Source organism: Phyllobates terribilis, unplaced genomic scaffold (assembly GCF_046119375.1).
Source record: "Phyllobates terribilis strain yellow unplaced genomic scaffold, ASM4611937v1 Scaffold_65__1_contigs__length_7625178, whole genome shotgun sequence".
Lineage (NCBI taxonomy): Eukaryota > Metazoa > Chordata > Amphibia > Anura > Dendrobatidae > Phyllobates > Phyllobates terribilis.
Genome location: NW_027362825.1, coordinates 3,515,949 through 3,535,137, shown reverse-complemented (window position 1 = coordinate 3,535,137; position 19,189 = coordinate 3,515,949). Strand labels below are relative to the sequence as shown.

At 36.1% G+C, this 19,189-nt stretch overlaps 14 non-coding genes across 14 annotated transcripts; all 14 read right to left on the bottom strand.

The window, feature by feature from the left end:
• Positions 1-1,261: 1,261 nt before the first annotated feature.
• On the bottom strand, positions 1,262-1,334 carry TRNAF-GAA (transfer RNA phenylalanine (anticodon GAA)). Its single transcript has one exon. It is a non-coding gene; the product is annotated as a tRNA-Phe (tRNA).
• Positions 1,335-2,269: 935 nt separating this feature from the next.
• Positions 2,270-2,352, bottom strand: TRNAL-CAG (transfer RNA leucine (anticodon CAG)). Its single transcript has one exon. It is a non-coding gene; the product is annotated as a tRNA-Leu (tRNA).
• A 1,313-nt stretch (positions 2,353-3,665) lies between these two features.
• Positions 3,666-3,748, bottom strand: TRNAL-CAG (transfer RNA leucine (anticodon CAG)). The gene has a single exon. It is a non-coding gene; the product is annotated as a tRNA-Leu (tRNA).
• Positions 3,749-4,932: 1,184 nt separating this feature from the next.
• TRNAF-GAA (transfer RNA phenylalanine (anticodon GAA)) lies at positions 4,933-5,005 on the bottom strand. The gene has a single exon. It is a non-coding gene; the product is annotated as a tRNA-Phe (tRNA).
• Positions 5,006-7,164: 2,159 nt separating this feature from the next.
• On the bottom strand, positions 7,165-7,237 carry TRNAF-GAA (transfer RNA phenylalanine (anticodon GAA)). The gene has a single exon. It is a non-coding gene; the product is annotated as a tRNA-Phe (tRNA).
• Positions 7,238-8,172: 935 nt separating this feature from the next.
• Positions 8,173-8,255, bottom strand: TRNAL-CAG (transfer RNA leucine (anticodon CAG)). The gene has a single exon. It is a non-coding gene; the product is annotated as a tRNA-Leu (tRNA).
• Positions 8,256-9,439: 1,184 nt separating this feature from the next.
• TRNAF-GAA (transfer RNA phenylalanine (anticodon GAA)) lies at positions 9,440-9,512 on the bottom strand. Its single transcript has one exon. It is a non-coding gene; the product is annotated as a tRNA-Phe (tRNA).
• A 935-nt stretch (positions 9,513-10,447) lies between these two features.
• On the bottom strand, positions 10,448-10,530 carry TRNAL-CAG (transfer RNA leucine (anticodon CAG)). The gene has a single exon. It is a non-coding gene; the product is annotated as a tRNA-Leu (tRNA).
• Positions 10,531-12,656: 2,126 nt separating this feature from the next.
• Positions 12,657-12,739, bottom strand: TRNAL-CAG (transfer RNA leucine (anticodon CAG)). Its single transcript has one exon. It is a non-coding gene; the product is annotated as a tRNA-Leu (tRNA).
• A 421-nt stretch (positions 12,740-13,160) lies between these two features.
• TRNAL-CAG (transfer RNA leucine (anticodon CAG)) lies at positions 13,161-13,243 on the bottom strand. Its single transcript has one exon. It is a non-coding gene; the product is annotated as a tRNA-Leu (tRNA).
• Positions 13,244-14,427: 1,184 nt separating this feature from the next.
• On the bottom strand, positions 14,428-14,500 carry TRNAF-GAA (transfer RNA phenylalanine (anticodon GAA)). Its single transcript has one exon. It is a non-coding gene; the product is annotated as a tRNA-Phe (tRNA).
• Positions 14,501-16,659: 2,159 nt separating this feature from the next.
• TRNAF-GAA (transfer RNA phenylalanine (anticodon GAA)) lies at positions 16,660-16,732 on the bottom strand. Its single transcript has one exon. It is a non-coding gene; the product is annotated as a tRNA-Phe (tRNA).
• Positions 16,733-17,667: 935 nt separating this feature from the next.
• TRNAL-CAG (transfer RNA leucine (anticodon CAG)) lies at positions 17,668-17,750 on the bottom strand. The gene has a single exon. It is a non-coding gene; the product is annotated as a tRNA-Leu (tRNA).
• A 1,184-nt stretch (positions 17,751-18,934) lies between these two features.
• Positions 18,935-19,007, bottom strand: TRNAF-GAA (transfer RNA phenylalanine (anticodon GAA)). The gene has a single exon. It is a non-coding gene; the product is annotated as a tRNA-Phe (tRNA).
• Positions 19,008-19,189: the final 182 nt, after the last annotated feature.

Below are 19,189 nucleotides of genomic sequence, written 5' to 3'. Positions count from 1 at the left end.
GAAAATTCTAATGTCAGAAGAGGGATTCAAACCCACGCCTCCAGAAGAGACTGCGACCTGAACGCAGCGCCTTAGACTACTTCTGGCTTTTGTAATTTAACTCATTCTAAGCTAAGCAGTAGAAAGATGAGCACTACTTGTGATGAAAGGAAATATGCCATGATTTCTTTTATTTTAATATTGATTTGTAACCTATTAGTTACAGCCAATTTTGAGCTTCATGACCAAGCACCGTTTTATAAATCTGACATGTATCAATTTATGTGGCAATAACACTGGAATGCTTAACATATCCCCGTGATTCTGATAGTGTTATTTTGTAACACATTGTACTTTATACTAATGGTAAATTTAGGTCAATATATATTTAGTTTTTCTTGTGAAAATATCTAAAGTTGCACAATTTCATTGAAATGCAGTGATGCCCCATATGTCTTCATAAACTACTGTTTGGTCACACAGCAGGGCTTTGAAAGTAAGAGCGCTATTTGGGTTTTGGGAATGCAGATTTTGCAAGAATATTTTGAGGGTGACATTTGCGGAGTTCCAAAAGTACCAAAACAGCAGAAACCCCTCCAAAGTGATCCCATTTTATAAATTACTCCTCACGATGAATTCATCAACACCAGCAATTACTATTATTGTCCAACATATGTTTTCACTCTGCAACATCCAGAATTGCAAATAAGCCAGTTTAGTGCCCAGCTTGCGCTTATGGAGACAAGCACCCCATACATTTTAAGTGGGCTCTCCTCGCTAGAGAAATGCCAAATCTGTGGATTCTTTGTCTTACCATTAACGTAGAAACCCCTATTTTTAGAATGAAAGATGACGGTCCTGAGTTGGGGCTTGTGTTTTTTGCCTTCCTGGCTTTTTCCCCAAACAGCTTTGTTCCTGGCATATTATTTAAGCATATTTGTCTCAGTAATGCCACAGCGATTCATAGTCAAACATAAATGGCTGAAATAATTCAGCTAGTGTCTGATACATGCTGCCCGTATTAGCTATCAGGTTTCCTTTAAATCCTCATACAGCTAAGTCAAACTAAAATAAAACAAAGTGATGACGTCCAGAATGAAGGAAAAATTACAAAAAATATTATTTTCCTCAAAAGTTAAAAGTGTTCAGTTCTCAAGTTTCTATCATTTTATTTCCTGTAGATAGTTATAATGATTAGGATTTTTACATTCTCTGTAAACAGTCAGTCCATATGCTTTGTTTATTTTCTGCTTAAAATTTAATGGGTGAAGAAAAAAACTTTTGCCGAAACCCGGGATTGAACCAGGGACCTTTAGATCTTCAGTCTAACGCTCTCCCAACTGAGCTACTTCGGCAGGACACTTTTACTTTCAGGAATGTTCAACACACTGTAGATGTCACAACTGGATGTATTTATTTTTACTTTGACTTGTTTTTGCAAGATTATCTATATTTGAAAGTCCCGCTATTTTGCGTACATATTTAAGAACTTACATTAATACTTTGTGAATGAATAGAAAAAACAGCAATTCTGCATTTTTTTTACATTTTCAAATTTACTCAATTCGCCAGGGTAATTCTGACTGTGTCTCTGTAGGACAGGTGATGATTGAGCATAAAACACAATTTGTAAGCATAATGTTGCATCAAGCTTTATTTTTTACTTAGGTGCAAACAATTGGAGTGAAGAAAGGAGATGCAAATTTAGAGAAAATATTATACTGATTGTTAATGTTGAAAGTGAAAACATTTGTCCCAAAATGTGGTGAAACTTTGATGTCAGTATCACATGCGCATTTTCAGACTTGTTAAACTATGTTCATCTGCTCTTTTAGCTTTTGTTTATTAAGTATATTTATAGTCTATTGATGCCTGAGGTAAAAAAATCTGAAATTAGACTTACTGGTAATTTGGTTTCTAGGAATCTTCCACGACAGCACCTTAGGAGGTTCACACTCTGCCCTAATAGGGACAGAGAACACATAGAGATGAAATAGTCCCTCCCATTTTCCTATCCACAGTATTTTTCCGATGCCAAAGCAACAACTAACATATGCACAAAGAAACTATTTGATGTTCCCAGAAGTCTTTTGCGAAAGCACAAATTCAGGACATTTAAGATTTGCCTCAAGGACCCCATGGAATACTGCCAAAGTGCCAACGTTGAGAATTGGTTTTTCTAAGCCCCATCACTTTTAGTTTTCGATTTGAGATTGCCACCAATAGAGCGGACCCCCAACTAATCAGTAACAGGAGTGAAGCTGTAAAATTTCTTGAAAGAAAATTCTAATGTCAGAAGAGGGATTCAAACCCACGCCTCCAGAAGAGACTGCGACCTGAACGCAGCGCCTTAGACCGCTCGGCCATCCTGACTACTTCTGACTTTTGTAATTTAACTCATTCTAAGCTAAGCAGTAGAAAGATGAGCACTACTTGTGATGAAAGGAAATATGCCATGATTTCTTTTATTTTAATATTGATTTGTAACCTATTAGTTACAGCCAATTTTGAGCTTCATGACCAAGCACCGTTTTATAAATCTGACATGTATCAATTTATGTGGCAATAACACTGGAATGCTTAACATATCCCCGTGATTCTGATAGTGTTATTTTGTAACACATTGTACTTTATACTAATGGTAAATTTAGGTCAATATATATTTAGTTTTTCTTGTGAAAATATCTAAAGTTGCACAATTTCATTGAAATGCGGTGATGCCCCATATGTCTTCAGAAATTACTGTTTGGTCACACAGCAGGTCTTTGAAAGTAAGAGCGCTATTTGGGTTTTGGGAATGCAGATTTTGCAAGAATATTTTGAGGGTGACATTTGCGGAGTTCCAAAAGTACCAAAACAGCAGAAACCCCTCCAAAGTGATCCCATTTTATAAATTACTCCTCACAATGAATTCATCAACACCAGCAATTACTATTATTGTCTAACATATGTTTTCACTCTGCAACATCCAGAATTGCAAATAAGCCAGTTTAGTGCCCAGCTTGCGCTTATGGAGACAAGCACCCCATACATTTTAAGTGGGCTCTCCTCGCTAGAGAAATGCCAAATCTGTGGATTCTTTGTCTTACCATTAACGTAGAAACCCCTATTTTTAGAATGAAAGATGACGGTCCTGAGTTGGGGCTTGTGTTTTTTGCCTTCCTGGCTTTTTCCCCAAACAGCTTTGTTCCTGGCATATTATTTAAGCATATTTGTCTCAGTAATGCCACAGCGATTCATAGTCAAACATAAATGGCTGAAATCATTCAGCTAGTGTCTGATACATGCTGCCCGTATTAGCTATCAGGTTTCCTTTAAATCCTCATACAGCTAAGTCAAACTAAAATAAAACAAAGTGATGACGTCCAGAATGAAGGAAAAATTACAAAAAATATTATTTTCCTCAAAAGTTAAAAGTGTTCAGTTCTCAAGTTTCTATCATTTTATTTCCTGTAGATAGTTATAATGATTGTTCCCAGAAGTCTTTTGTGAAAGCACAAATTCAGAACATTTAAGATTTGCCTCAAGGACCCCAAGGAATACTGCCAAAGTGCCAACGTTGAGAATTGGTTTTGCTAAGCCCCATCACTTTTAGTTATCGATTTGAGATTGCCACCAATAGAGCGGACCCCCAACTAATCAGTAACAGGAGTGAAGCTGTAAAATTTCTTGAAAGAAAATTCTAATGTCAGAAGAGGGATTCGAACCCACGCCTCCAGAAGAGACTGCGACCTGAACGCAGCGCCTTAGACCGCTCGGCCATCCTGCCTACTTCTGGCTTTTGTAATTTAACTCTTTCTAAGCTAAGCAGTAGAAAGATGAGCACTACTTGTGATGAAAGGAAATATGCCATGATTTCTTTTATTTTAATATTGATTTGTAACCTATTAGTTACAGCCAATTTTGAGCTTCATGACCAAGCACCGTTTTTTAAATCTGACATGTATCAATTTATGTGGCAATAACACTGGAATGCTTAACATATCCCCGTGATTCTGATAGTGTTATTTTGTAACACATTGTACTTTATATTAATGGTAAATTTAGGTCAATATATATTTAGTTTTTCTTGTGAAAATATCTAAAGTTGCACAATTTCATTGAAATGCGGTGATGCCCCATATGTCTTCAGAAACTACTGTTTGGTCACACAGCAGGGCTTTGAAAGTAAGAGCGCTATTTGGGTTTTGGGAATGCAGATTTTGCAAGAATATTTTGAGGGTGACATTTGCGGAGTTCCAAAAGTACCAAAACAGCAGAAACCCCTCCAAAGTGATCCCATTTTATAAATTACTCCTCACAATGAATTCATCAACACCAGCAATTACTATTATTGTCCAACATATGTTTTCACTCTGCAACATCCAGAATTGCAAATAAGCCAGTTTAGTGCCCAGCTTGCGCTTATGGAGACAAGCACCCCATACATTTTAAGTGGGCTCTCCTCGCTAGAGAAATGCCAAATCTGTGGATTCTTTGTCTTACCATTAACGTAGAAACCCCTATTTTTAGAATGAAAGATGACGGTCCTGAGTTGGGGCTTGTGTTTTTTGCCTTCCTGGCTTTTTCCCCAAACAGCTTTGTTCCTGGCATATTATTTAAGCATATTTGTCTCAGTAATGCCACAGCGATTCATAGTCAAACATAAATGGCTGAAATCATTCAGCTAGTGTCTGATACATGCTGCCCGTATTAGCTATCAGGTTTCCTTTAAATCCTCATACAGCTAAGTCAAACTAAAATAAAACAAAGTGATGACGTCCAGAATGAAGGAAAAATTACAAAAAATATTATTTTCCTCAAAAGTTAAAAGTGTTCAGTTCTCAAGTTTCTATCATTTTATTTCCTGTAGATAGTTTTAATGATTAGGATTTTTACATTCTCTGTAAACAGTCAGTCCATATGCTTTGTTTATTTTCTGCTTAAAATTTAATGGGTGAAGAAAAAAACTTTTGCCGAAACCCGGGATTGAACCAGGGACCTTTAGATCTTCAGTCTAACGCTCTCCCAACTGAGCTATTTCAGCAGGACACATTTAGATTCAGGAATGTAATGTATTTATTTTTACTTTGACTTGTTTTTGCAAGATTATCAATATTTGAAAGTCCCGCTATTTTGCGTACATATTTAACAACTTACATTAATTCTTTGTGAATGAATAGAAAAAACAGCAATTGTGCATTTTTTTTACATTTTCAAATTTACTCATTTCGCCAGGGTAATTCTGACTGTGTCTCTGTAGGACAGGTGATGATTGAGCATAAAACACAATTTGTAAGCATAATGTTGCATCAAGCTTTATTTTTTTCTTAGGTGCAAACAATTGGAGTGAAGATAGGAGATGCAAATTTAGAGAAAATATTCTACTGATTGTTAATGTTGAAAGTGAAAACATTTGTCCCAAAATGTGGTGAAACTTTGATGTCAGTATCACATGCGCATTTCAGACTTGTTAAACTATGTTCATCTGCTCTTTTAGCTTTTGTTTATTAAGTATATATATAGTCTATTGATGCATTGAGGTAAAAAAATCTGAAATTAGACTTACTGGTAATTCGGTTTCTAGGAATCTTCCACGACAGCATCTTAGGAGGTTCACTCTCTGCCCTAATAGGGACAGAGAACACATAGAGATGAAATAGTCCCTCCCATTTTCCTATCAACAGTATTCTTCTGATGCCAAAGCAACAACTAACATATGCACAAAGAAACTATTTGATGTTCCCAGAAGTCTTTTGTGAAAGCACAAATTCATAACATTTAAGATTTGCCTCAAGGAACCCAAAGAATACTGCCAAAGTGCCAACGTTGAGAATTGGTTTTGCTAAGCCCCATCACTTTTAGTTATCAATTTGAGATTGCCACCAATAGAGCGGACCCCCAACTAATCAGTAACAGGAGTGAAGCTGTAAAATTTCTTGAAAGAAAATTCTAATGTCAGAAGAAGGATTCAAACCCACGCCTCCAGAAGAGACTGCGACCTGAACGCAGCGCCTTAGACTACTTCTGGCTTTTGTAATTTAACTCATTCTAAGCTAAGCAGTAGAAAGATGAGCACTACTTGTGATGAAAGGAAATATGCCATGATTTCTTTTATTTTAATATTGATTTGTAACCTATTAGTTACAGCCAATTTTGAGCTTCATGACCAAGCACCGTTTTATAAATCTGACATGTATCAATTTATGTGGCAATAACACTGGAATGCTTAACATATCCCCGTGATTCTGATAGTGTTATTTTGTAACACATTGTACTTTATACTAATGGTAAATTTAGGTCAATATATATTTAGTTTTTCTTGTGAAAATATCTAAAGTTGCACAATTTCATTGAAATGCAGTGATGCCCCATATGTCTTCATAAACTACTGTTTGGTCACACAGCAGGGCTTTGAAAGTAAGAGCGCTATTTGGGTTTTGGGAATGCAGATTTTGCAAGAATATTTTGAGGGTGACATTTGCGGAGTTCCAAAAGTACCAAAACAGCAGAAACCCCTCCAAAGTGATCCCATTTTATAAATTACTCCTCACGATGAATTCATCAACACCAGCAATTACTATTATTGTCCAACATATGTTTTCACTCTGCAACATCCAGAATTGCAAATAAGCCAGTTTAGTGCCCAGCTTGCGCTTATGGAGACAAGCACCCAATACATTTTAAGTGGGCTCTCCTCGCTAGAGAAATGCCAAATCTGTGGATTCTTTGTCTTACCATTAACGTAGAAACCCCTATTTTTAGAATGAAAGATGACGGTCCTGAGTTGGGGCTTGTGTTTTTTGCCTTCCTGGCTTTTTCCCCAAACAGCTTTGTTCCTGGCATATTATTTAAGCATATTTGTCTCAGTAATGCCACAGCGATTCATAGTCAAACATAAATGGCTGAAATAATTCAGCTAGTGTCTGATACATGCTGCCCGTATTAGCTATCAGGTTTCCTTTAAATCCTCATACAGCTAAGTCAAACTAAAATAAAACAAAGTGATGACGTCCAGAATGAAGGAAAAATTACAAAAAATATTATTTTCCTCAAAAGTTAAAAGTGTTCAGTTCTCAAGTTTCTATCATTTTATTTCCTGTAGATAGTTATAATGATTAGGATTTTTACATTCTCTGTAAACAGTCAGTCCATATGCTTTGTTTATTTTCTGCTTAAAATTTAATGGGTGAAGAAAAAAACTTTTGCCGAAACCCGGGATTGAACCAGGGACCTTTAGATCTTCAGTCTAACGCTCTCCCAACTGAGCTACTTCGGCAGGACACTTTTACTTTCAGGAATGTTCAACACACTGTAGATGTCACAACTGGATGTATTTATTTTTACTTTGACTTGTTTTTGCAAGATTATCTATATTTGAAAGTCCCGCTATTTTGCGTACATATTTAAGAACTTACATTAATACTTTGTGAATGAATAGAAAAAACAGCAATTCTGCATTTTTTTTACATTTTCAAATTTACTCAATTCGCCAGGGTAATTCTGACTGTGTCTCTGTAGGACAGGTGATGATTGAGCATAAAACACAATTTGTAAGCATAATGTTGCATCAAGCTTTATTTTTTACTTAGGTGCAAACAATTGGAGTGAAGAAAGGAGATGCAAATTTAGAGAAAATATTATACTGATTGTTAATGTTGAAAGTGAAAACATTTGTCCCAAAATGTGGTGAAACTTTGATGTCAGTATCACATGCGCATTTTCAGACTTGTTAAACTATGTTCATCTGCTCTTTTAGCTTTTGTTTATTAAGTATATTTATAGTCTATTGATGCCTGAGGTAAAAAAATCTGAAATTAGACTTACTGGTAATTTGGTTTCTAGGAATCTTCCACGACAGCACCTTAGGAGGTTCACACTCTGCCCTAATAGGGACAGAGAACACATAGAGATGAAATAGTCCCTCCCATTTTCCTATCCACAGTATTTTTCCGATGCCAAAGCAACAACTAACATATGCACAAAGAAACTATTTGATGTTCCCAGAAGTCTTTTGCGAAAGCACAAATTCAGGACATTTAAGATTTGCCTCAAGGACCCCATGGAATACTGCCAAAGTGCCAACGTTGAGAATTGGTTTTTCTAAGCCCCATCACTTTTAGTTTTCGATTTGAGATTGCCACCAATAGAGCGGACCCCCAACTAATCAGTAACAGGAGTGAAGCTGTAAAATTTCTTGAAAGAAAATTCTAATGTCAGAAGAGGGATTCGAACCCACGCCTCCAGAAGAGACTGCGACCTGAACGCAGCGCCTTAGACCGCTCGGCCATCCTGACTACTTCTGGCTTTTGTAATTTAACTCTTTCTAAGCTAAGCAGTAGAAAGATGAGCACTACTTGTGATGAAAGGAAATATGCCATGATTTCTTTTATTTTAATATTGATTTGTAACCTATTAGTTACAGCCAATTTTGAGCTTCATGACCAAGCACCGTTTTTTAAATCTGACATGTATCAATTTATGTGGCAATAACACTGGAATGCTTAACATATCCCCGTGATTCTGATAGTGTTATTTTGTAACACATTGTACTTTATATTAATGGTAAATTTAGGTCAATATATATTTAGTTTTTCTTGTGAAAATATCTAAAGTTGCACAATTTCATTGAAATGCAGTGATGCCCCATATGTCTTCAGAAACTACTGTTTGGTCACACAGCAGGGCTTTGAAAGTAAGAGCGCTATTTGGGTTTTGGGAATGCAGATTTTGCAAGAATATTTTGAGGGTGACATTTGCGGAGTTCCAAAAGTACCAAAACAGCAGAAACCCCTCCAAAGTGATCCCATTTTATAAATTACTCCTCACAATGAATTCATCAACACCAGCAATTACTATTATTGTCCAACATATGTTTTCACTCTGCAACATCCAGAATTGCAAATAAGCCAGTTTAGTGCCCAGCTTGCGCTTATGGAGACAAGCACCCCATACATTTTAAGTGGGCTCTCCTCGCTAGAGGAATGACAAATCTGTGGATTCTTTGTCTTACCATTAACGTAGAAACCCCTATTTTTAGCATGAAAGATGACAATCCTGAGTTGGGGCTTGTGTTTTTTGCCTTCCTGGCTTTTTCCCCAAACAGCTTTGCTCCTGGCATATTATTTAAGCATATTTGTCTCAGTAATGCCACAGCGATTCATAGTCAAACATAAATGGCTGAAATCATTCAACTAGTGTCTGATACATGCTGCCCGTATTAGCTATCAGGTTTCCTTTAAATCCTCATACAGCTAAGTCAAACTAAAATAAAACAAAGTGATGACGTCCAGAATGAAGGAAAAATTACAAAAAATATTATTTTCCTCAAAAGTTAAAAGTGTTCAGTTCTCAAGTTTCCATCATTTTATTTCCTGTAGATAGTTATAATGATTAGGATTTTTACATTCTCTGTAAACAGTCAGTCCATATGCTTTGTTTATTTTCTGCTTAAAATTTAATGGGTGAAGAAATAAACTTTTGCCGAAACCCGGGATTGAACCAGGGACCTTTAGATCTTCAGTCTAACGCTCTCCCAACTGAGCTACTTCGGCAGGACACTTTTACTTTCAGGAATGTTCAACACACTGTAGATGTCACAACTGGGTGTATTTATTTTTACTTTGACTTGTTTTTGCAAGATTATCTATATTTGAAAGTCCCGCTATTTTGCGTACATATTTAAGAACTTACATTAATACTTTGTGAATGAATAGAAAAAACAGCAATTCTGCATTTTTTTTACATTTTCAAATTTACTCAATTCGCCAGGGTAATTCTGACTGTGTCTCTGTAGGACAGGTGATGATTGAGCATAAAACACAATTTGTAAGCATAATGTTGCATCAAGCTTTATTTTTTACTTAGGTGCAAACAATTGGAGTGAAGAAAGGAGATGCAAATTTAGAGAAAATATTATACTGATTGTTAATGTTGAAAGTGAAAACATTTGTCCCAAAATGTGGTGAAACTTTGATGTCAGTATCACATGCGCATTTTCAGACTTGTTAAACTATGTTCATCTGCTCTTTTAGCTTTTGTTTATTAAGTATATTTATAGTCTATTGATGCCTGAGGTAAAAAAATCTGAAATTAGACTTACTGGTAATTTGGTTTCTAGGAATCTTCCACGACAGCACCTTAGGAGGTTCACACTCTGCCCTAATAGGGACAGAGAACACATAGAGATGAAATAGTCCCTCCCATTTTCCTATCCACAGTATTTTTCCGATGCCAAAGCAACAACTAACATATGCACAAAGAAACTATTTGATGTTCCCAGAAGTCTTTTGCGAAAGCACAAATTCAGGACATTTAAGATTTGCCTCAAGGACCCCATGGAATACTGCCAAAGTGCCAACGTTGAGAATTGGTTTTTCTAAGCCCCATCACTTTTAGTTTTCGATTTGAGATTGCCACCAATAGAGCGGACCCCCAACTAATCAGTAACAGGAGTGAAGCTGTAAAATTTCTTGAAAGAAAATTCTAATGTCAGAAGAGGGATTCGAACCCACGCCTCCAGAAGAGACTGCGACCTGAACGCAGCGCCTTAGACCGCTCGGCCATCCTGACTACTTCTGGCTTTTGTAATTTAACTCTTTCTAAGCTAAGCAGTAGAAAGATGAGCACTACTTGTGATGAAAGGAAATATGCCATGATTTCTTTTATTTTAATATTGATTTGTAACCTATTAGTTACAGCCAATTTTGAGCTTCATGACCAAGCACCGTTTTTTAAATCTGACATGTATCAATTTATGTGGCAATAACACTGGAATGCTTAACATATCCCCGTGATTCTGATAGTGTTATTTTGTAACACATTGTACTTTATATTAATGGTAAATTTAGGTCAATATATATTTAGTTTTTCTTGTGAAAATATCTAAAGTTGCACAATTTCATTGAAATGCGGTGATGCCCCATATGTCTTCAGAAACTACTGTTTGGTCACACAACAGGGCTTTGAAAGTAAGAGCGCTATTTGGGTTTTGGGAATGCAGATTTTGCAAGAATATTTTGAGGGTGACATTTGCGGAGTTCCAAAAGTACCAAAACAGCAGAAACCCCTCCAAAGTGATCCCATTTTATAAATTACTCCTCACAATGAATTCATCAACACCAGCAATTACTATTATTGTCCAACATATGTTTTCACTCTGCAACATCCAGAATTGCAAATAAGCCAGTTTAGTGCCCAGCTTGCGCTTATGGAGACAAGCACCCCATACATTTTAAGTGGGCTCTCCTCGCTAGAGAAATGCCAAATCTGTGGATTCTTTGTCTTACCATTAACATAGAAACCCCTATTTTTAGAATGAAAGATGACGGTCCTGAGTTGGGGCTTGTGTTTTTTGCCTTCCTGGCTTTTTCCCCAAACAGCTTTGTTCCTGGCATATTATTTAAGCATATTTGTCTCAGTAATGCCACAGCGATTCATAGTCAAACATAAATGGCTGAAATCATTCAGCTAGTGTCTGATACATGCTGCCCGTATTAGCTATCAGGTTTCCTTTAAATCCTCATACAGCTAAGTCAAACTAAAATAAAACAAAGTGATGACGTCCAGAATGAAGGAAAAATTACAAAAAATATTATTTTCCTCAAAAGTTAAAAGTGTTCAGTTCTCAAGTTTCTATCATTTTTTTTCCTGTAGATAGTTATAATGATTAGGATTTTTACATTCTCTGTAAACAGTCAGTCCATATGCTTTGTTTATTTTCTGCTTAAAAGTTAATGGGTGAAGAAAAAAACTTTTGCCGAAACCCGGGACCTTTAGATCTTCAGTCTAACGCTCTCCCAACTGAGATATTTCAGCAGGACACATTTAGATTCAGGAATGTAATGTATTTATTTTTACTTTGACTTGTTTTTGCAAGATTATCAATATTTGAAAGTCCCGCTATTTTGCGTACATATTTAACAACTTACATTAATTCTTTGTGAATGAATAGAAAAAACAGCAATTCTGCATTTTTTTTACATTTTCAAATTTACTCAATTCGCCAGGGTAATTCTGACTGTGTCTCTGTAGGACAGGTGATGATTGAGCATAAAACACAATTTGTAAGCATAATGTTGCATCAAGCTTTATTTTTTTCTTAGGTGCAAACAATTGGAGTGAAGATAGGAGATGCAAATTTAGAGAAAATATTCTACTGATTGTTAATGTTGAAAGTGAAAACATTTTTCCCAAAATGTGGTGAAACTTTGATGTCAGTATCACATGCGCATTTCAGACTTGTTAAACTATGTTCATCTGCTCTTTTAGCTTTTGTTTATTAAGTATATATATAGTCTATTGATGCATTGAGGTAAAAAAATCTGAAATTAGACTTACTGGTAATTCGATTTCTAGGAATCTTCCAGCCCTAATAGGGACAGAGAACACATAGAGATGAAATAGTCCCTCCCATTTTCCTATCAACAGTATTTTTCTGATGCCAAAGCAACAACTAACATATGCACAAAGAAACTATTTGATGTTCCCAGAAGTCTTTTGTGAAAGCACAAATTCATAACATTTAAGATTTGCCTCAAGGACCCCAAGGAATACTGCCAAAGTGCCAACGTTGAGAATTGGTTTTGCTAAGCCCCATCACTTTTAGTTATCGATTTGAGATTGCCACCAATAGAGCGGACCCCCAACTAATCAGTAACAGGAGTGAAGCTGTAAAATTTCTTGAAAGAAAATTCTAATGTCAGAAGAGGGATTTGAACCCACGCCTCCAGAAGAGACTGCGACCTGAACGCAGCGCCTTAGACCGCTCGGCCATCCTGACTACTCCCGGCTTTTGTAATTTAACTCTTTCTAAGCTAAGCAGTAGAAAGATGAGCACTACTTGTGATGAAAGGAAATATGCCATGATTTCTTTTATTTTAATATTGATTTGTAACTTATTAGTTACAGCCAATTTTGAGCTTCATGACCAAGCAGCGTTTTGTTAAATCTGACATGTATCAATTTATGTGGCAATAACACTGGAATGCTTAACATATCCCCGTGATTCTGATAGTGTTATTTTGTAACACATTGTACTTTATATTAATGGTAAATTTAGGTCAATATATATTTAGTTTTTCTTGTGAAAATATCTAAAGTTGCACAATTTCATTGAAATGCGGTGATGCCCCAATAGAGCGGACCCCCAACTAATCAGTAACAGGAGTGAAGCTGTAAAATTTCTTGAAAGAAAATTCTAATGTCAGAAGAGGGATTCAAACCCACGCCTCCAGAAGAGACTGCGACCTGAACGCAGCGCCTTAGACCGCTCGGCCATCCTGACTACTTCTGACTTTTGTAATTTAACTCATTCTAAGCTAAGCAGTAGAAAGATGAGCACTACTTGTGATGAAAGGAAATATGCCATGATTTCTTTTATTTTAATATTGATTTGTAACCTATTAGTTACTGCCAATTTTGAGCTTCATGACCAAGCACCGTTTTATAAATCTGACATGTATCAATTTATGTGGCAATAACACTGGAATGCTTAACATATCCCCGTGATTCTGATAGTGTTATTTTGTAACACATTGTACTTTATACTAATGGTAAATTTAGGTCAATATATATTTAGTTTTTCTTGTGAAAATATCTAAAGTTGCACAATTTCATTGAAATGCGGTGATGCCCCATATGTCTTCAGAAATTACTGTTTGGTCACACAGCAGGTCTTTGAAAGTAAGAGCGCTATTTGGGTTTTGGGAATGCAGATTTTGCAAGAATATTTTGAGGGTGACATTTGCGGAGTTCCAAAAGTACCAAAACAGCAGAAACCCCTCCAAAGTGATCCCATTTTATAAATTACTCCTCACAATGAATTCATCAACACCAGCAATTACTATTATTGTCTAACATATGTTTTCACTCTGCAACATCCAGAATTGCAAATAAGCCAGTTTAGTGCCCAGCTTGCGCTTATGGAGACAAGCACCCCATACATTTTAAGTGGGCTCTCCTCGCTAGAGAAATGCCAAATCTGTGGATTCTTTGTCTTACCATTAACGTAGAAACCCCTATTTTTAGAATGAAAGATGACGGTCCTGAGTTGGGGCTTGTGTTTTTTGCCTTCCTGGCTTTTTCCCCAAACAGCTTTGTTCCTGGCATATTATTTAAGCATATTTGTCTCAGTAATGCCACAGCGATTCATAGTCAAACATAAATGGCTGAAATCATTCAGCTAGTGTCTGATACATGCTGCCCGTATTAGCTATCAGGTTTCCTTTAAATCCTCATACAGCTAAGTCAAACTAAAATAAAACAAAGTGATGACGTCCAGAATGAAGGAAAAATTACAAAAAATATTATTTTCCTCAAAAGTTAAAAGTGTTCAGTTCTCAAGTTTCTATCATTTTATTTCCTGTAGATAGTTTTAATGATTAGGATTTTTACATTCTCTGTAAACAGTCAGTCCATATGCTTTGTTTATTTTCTGCTTAAAATTTAATGGGTGAAGAAAAAAACTTTTGCCGAAACCCGGGATTGAACCAGGGACCTTTAGATCTTCAGTCTAACGCTCTCCCAACTGAGCTATTTCAGCAGGACACATTTAGATTCAGGAATGTAATGTATTTATTTTTACTTTGACTTGTTTTTGCAAGATTATCAATATTTGAAAGTCCCGCTATTTTGCGTACATATTTAACAACTTACATTAATTCTTTGTGAATGAATAGAAAAAACAGCAATTGTGCATTTTTTTTACATTTTCAAATTTACTCATTTCGCCAGGGTAATTCTGACTGTGTCTCTGTAGGACAGGTGATGATTGAGCATAAAACACAATTTGTAAGCATAATGTTGCATCAAGCTTTATTTTTTTCTTAGGTGCAAACAATTGGAGTGAAGATAGGAGATGCAAATTTAGAGAAAATATTCTACTGATTGTTAATGTTGAAAGTGAAAACATTTGTCCCAAAATGTGGTGAAACTTTGATGTCAGTATCACATGCGCATTTCAGACTTGTTAAACTATGTTCATCTGCTCTTTTAGCTTTTGTTTATTAAGTATATATATAGTCTATTGATGCATTGAGGTAAAAAAATCTGAAATTAGACTTACTGGTAATTCGGTTTCTAGGAATCTTCCACGACAGCATCTTAGGAGGTTCACTCTCTGCCCTAATAGGGACAGAGAACACATAGAGATGAAATAGTCCCTCCCATTTTCCTATCAACAGTATTTTTCTGATGCCAAAGCAACAACTAACATATGCACAAAGAAACTATTTGATGTTCCCAGAAGTCTTTTGTGAAAGCACAAATTCATAACATTTAAGATTTGCCTCAAGGAACCCAAAGAATACTGCCAAAGTGCCAACGTTGAGAATTGGTTTTGCTAAGCCCCATCACTTTTAGTTATCAATTTGAGATTGCCACCAATAGAGCGGACCCCCAACTAATCAGTAACAGGAGTGAAGCTGTAAAATTTCTTGAAAGAAAATTCTAATGTCAGAAGAGGGATTCAAACCCACGCCTCCAGAAGAGACTGCGACCTGAACGCAGCGCCTTAGACTACTTCTGGCTTTTGTAATTTAACTCATTCTAAGCTAAGCAGTAGAAAGATGAGCACTACTTGTGATGAAAGGAAATATGCCATGATTTCTTTTATTTTAATATTGATTTGTAACCTATTAGTTACAGCCAATTTTGAGCTTCATGACCAAGCACCGTTTTATAAATCTGACATGTATCAATTTATGTGGCAATAACACTGGAATGCTTAACATATCCCCGTGATTCTGATAGTGTTATTTTGTAACACATTGTACTTTATACTAATGGTAAATTTAGGTCAATATATATTTAGTTTTTCTTGTGAAAATATCTAAAGTTGCACAATTTCATTGAAATGCAGTGATGCCCCATATGTCTTCATAAACTACTGTTTGGTCACACAGCAGGGCTTTGAAAGTAAGAGCGCTATTTGGGTTTTGGGAATGCAGATTTTGCAAGAATATTTTGAGGGTGACATTTGCGGAGTTCCAAAAGTACCAAAACAGCAGAAACCCCTCCAAAGTGATCCCATTTTATAAATTACTCCTCACGATGAATTCATCAACACCAGCAATTACTATTATTGTCCAACATATGTTTTCACTCTGCAACATCCAGAATTGCAAATAAGCCAGTTTAGTGCCCAGCTTGCGCTTATGGAGACAAGCACCCCATACATTTTAAGTGGGCTCTCCTCGCTAGAGAAATGCCAAATCTGTGGATTCTTTGTCTTACCATTAACGTAGAAACCCCTATTTTTAGAATGAAAGATGACGGTCCTGAGTTGGGGCTTGTGTTTTTTGCCTTCCTGGCTTTTTCCCCAAACAGCTTTGTTCCTGGCATATTATTTAAGCATATTTGTCTCAGTAATGCCACAGCGATTAATAGTCAAACATAAATGGCTGAAATAATTCAGCTAGTGTCTGATACATGCTGCCCGTATTAGCTATCAGGTTTCCTTTAAATCCTCATACAGCTAAGTCAAACTAAAATAAAACAAAGTGATGACGTCCAGAATGAAGGAAAAATTACAAAAAATATTATTTTCCTCAAAAGTTAAAAGTGTTCAGTTCTCAAGTTTCTATCATTTTATTTCCTGTAGATAGTTATAATGATTAGGATTTTTACATTCTCTGTAAACAGTCAGTCCATATGCTTTGTTTATTTTCTGCTTAAAATTTAATGGGTGAAGAAAAAAACTTTTGCCGAAACCCGGGATTGAACCAGGGACCTTTAGATCTTCAGTCTAACGCTCTCCCAACTGAGCTACTTCGGCAGGACACTTTTACTTTCAGGAATGTTCAACACACTGTAGATGTCACAACTGGATGTATTTATTTTTACTTTGACTTGTTTTTGCAAGATTATCTATATTTGAAAGTCCCGCTATTTTGCGTACATATTTAAGAACTTACATTAATACTTTGTGAATGAATAGAAAAAACAGCAATTCTGCATTTTTTTTACATTTTCAAATTTACTCAATTCGCCAGGGTAATTCTGACTGTGTCTCTGTAGGACAGGTGATGATTGAGCATAAAACACAATTTGTAAGCATAATGTTGCATCAAGCTTTATTTTTTACTTAGGTGCAAACAATTGGAGTGAAGAAAGGAGATGCAAATTTAGAGAAAATATTATACTGATTGTTAATGTTGAAAGTGAAAACATTTGTCCCAAAATGTGGTGAAACTTTGATGTCAGTATCACATGCGCATTTTCAGACTTGTTAAACTATGTTCATCTGCTCTTTTAGCTTTTGTTTATTAAGTATATTTATAGTCTATTGATGCCTGAGGTAAAAAAATCTGAAATTAGACTTACTGGTAATTTGGTTTCTAGGAATCTTCCACGACAGCACCTTAGGAGGTTCACACTCTGCCCTAATAGGGACAGAGAACACATAGAGATGAAATAGTCCCTCCCATTTTCCTATCCACAGTATTTTTCCGATGCCAAAGCAACAACTAACATATGCACAAAGAAACTATTTGATGTTCCCAGAAGTCTTTTGCGAAAGCACAAATTCAGGACATTTAAGATTTGCCTCAAGGACCCCATGGAATACTGCCAAAGTGCCAACGTTGAGAATTGGTTTTTCTAAGCCCCATCACTTTTAGTTTTCGATTTGAGATTGCCACCAATAGAGCGGACCCCCAACTAATCAGTAACAGGAGTGAAGCTGTAAAATTTCTTGAAAGAAAATTCTAATGTCAGAAGAGGGATTCGAACCCACGCCTCCAGAAGAGACTGCGACCTGAACGCAGCGCCTTAGACCGCTCGGCCATCCTGACTACTTCTGGCTTTTGTAATTTAACTCTTTCTAAGCTAAGCAGTAGAAAGATGAGCACTACTTGTGATGAAAGGAAATATGCCATGATTTCTTTTATTTTAATATTGATTTGTAACCTATTAGTTACAGCCAATTTTGAGCTTCATGACCAAGCACCGTTTTTTAAATCTGACATGTATCAATTTATGTGGCAATAACACTGGAATGCTTAACATATCCCCGTGATTCTGATAGTGTTATTTTGTAACACATTGTACTTTATATTAATGGTAAATTTAGGTCAATATATATTTAGTTTTTCTTGTGAAAATATCTAAAGTTGCACAATTTCATTGAAATGCAGTGATGCCCCATATGTCTTCAGAAACTACTGTTTGGTCACACAGCAGGGCTTTGAAAGTAAGAGCGCTATTTGGGTTTTGGGAATGCAGATTTTGCAAGAATATTTTGAGGGTGACATTTGCGGAGTTCCAAAAGTACCAAAACAGCAGAAACCCCTCCAAAGTGATCCCATTTTATAAATTACTCCTCACGATGAATTCATCAACACCAGCAATTACTATTATTGTCCAACATATGTTTTCACTCTGCAACATCCAGAATTGCAAATAAGCCAGTTTAGTGCCCAGCTTGCGCTTATGGAGACAAGCACCCCATACATTTTAAGTGGGCTCTCCTCGCTAGAGAAATGCCAAATCTGTGGATTCTTTGTCTTACCATTAACGTAGAAACCCCTATTTTTAGAATGAAAGATGACGGTCCTGAGTTGGGGCTTGTGTTTTTTGCCTTCCTGGCTTTTTCCCCAAACAGCTTTGTTCCTGGCATATTATTTAAGCATATTTGTCTCAGTAATGCCACAGCGATTCATAGTCAAACATAAATGGCTGAAATAATTCAGCTAGTGTCTGATACATGCTGCCCGTATTAGCTATCAGGTTTCCTTTAAATCCTCATACAGCTAAGTCAAACTAAAATAAAACAAAGTGATGACGTCCAGAATGAAGGAAAAATTACAAAAAATATTATTTTCCTCAAAAGTTAAAAGTGTTCAGTTCTCAAGTTTCTATCATTTTATTTCCTGTAGATAGTTATAATGATTAGGATTTTTACATTCTCTGTAAACAGTCAGTCCATATGCTTTGTTTATTTTCTGCTTAAAATTTAATGGGTGAAGAAAAAAACTTTTGCCGAAACCCGGGATTGAACCAGGGACCTTTAGATCTTCAGTCTAACGCTCTCCCAACTGAGCTACTTCGGCAGGACACTTTTACTTTCAGGAATGTTCAACACACTGTAGATGTCACAACTGGATGTATTTATTTTTACTTTGACTTGTTTTTGCAAGATTATCTATATTTGAAAGTCCCGCTATTTTGCGTACATATTTAAGAACTTACATTAATACTTTGTGAATGAATAGAAAAAACAGCAATTCTGCAT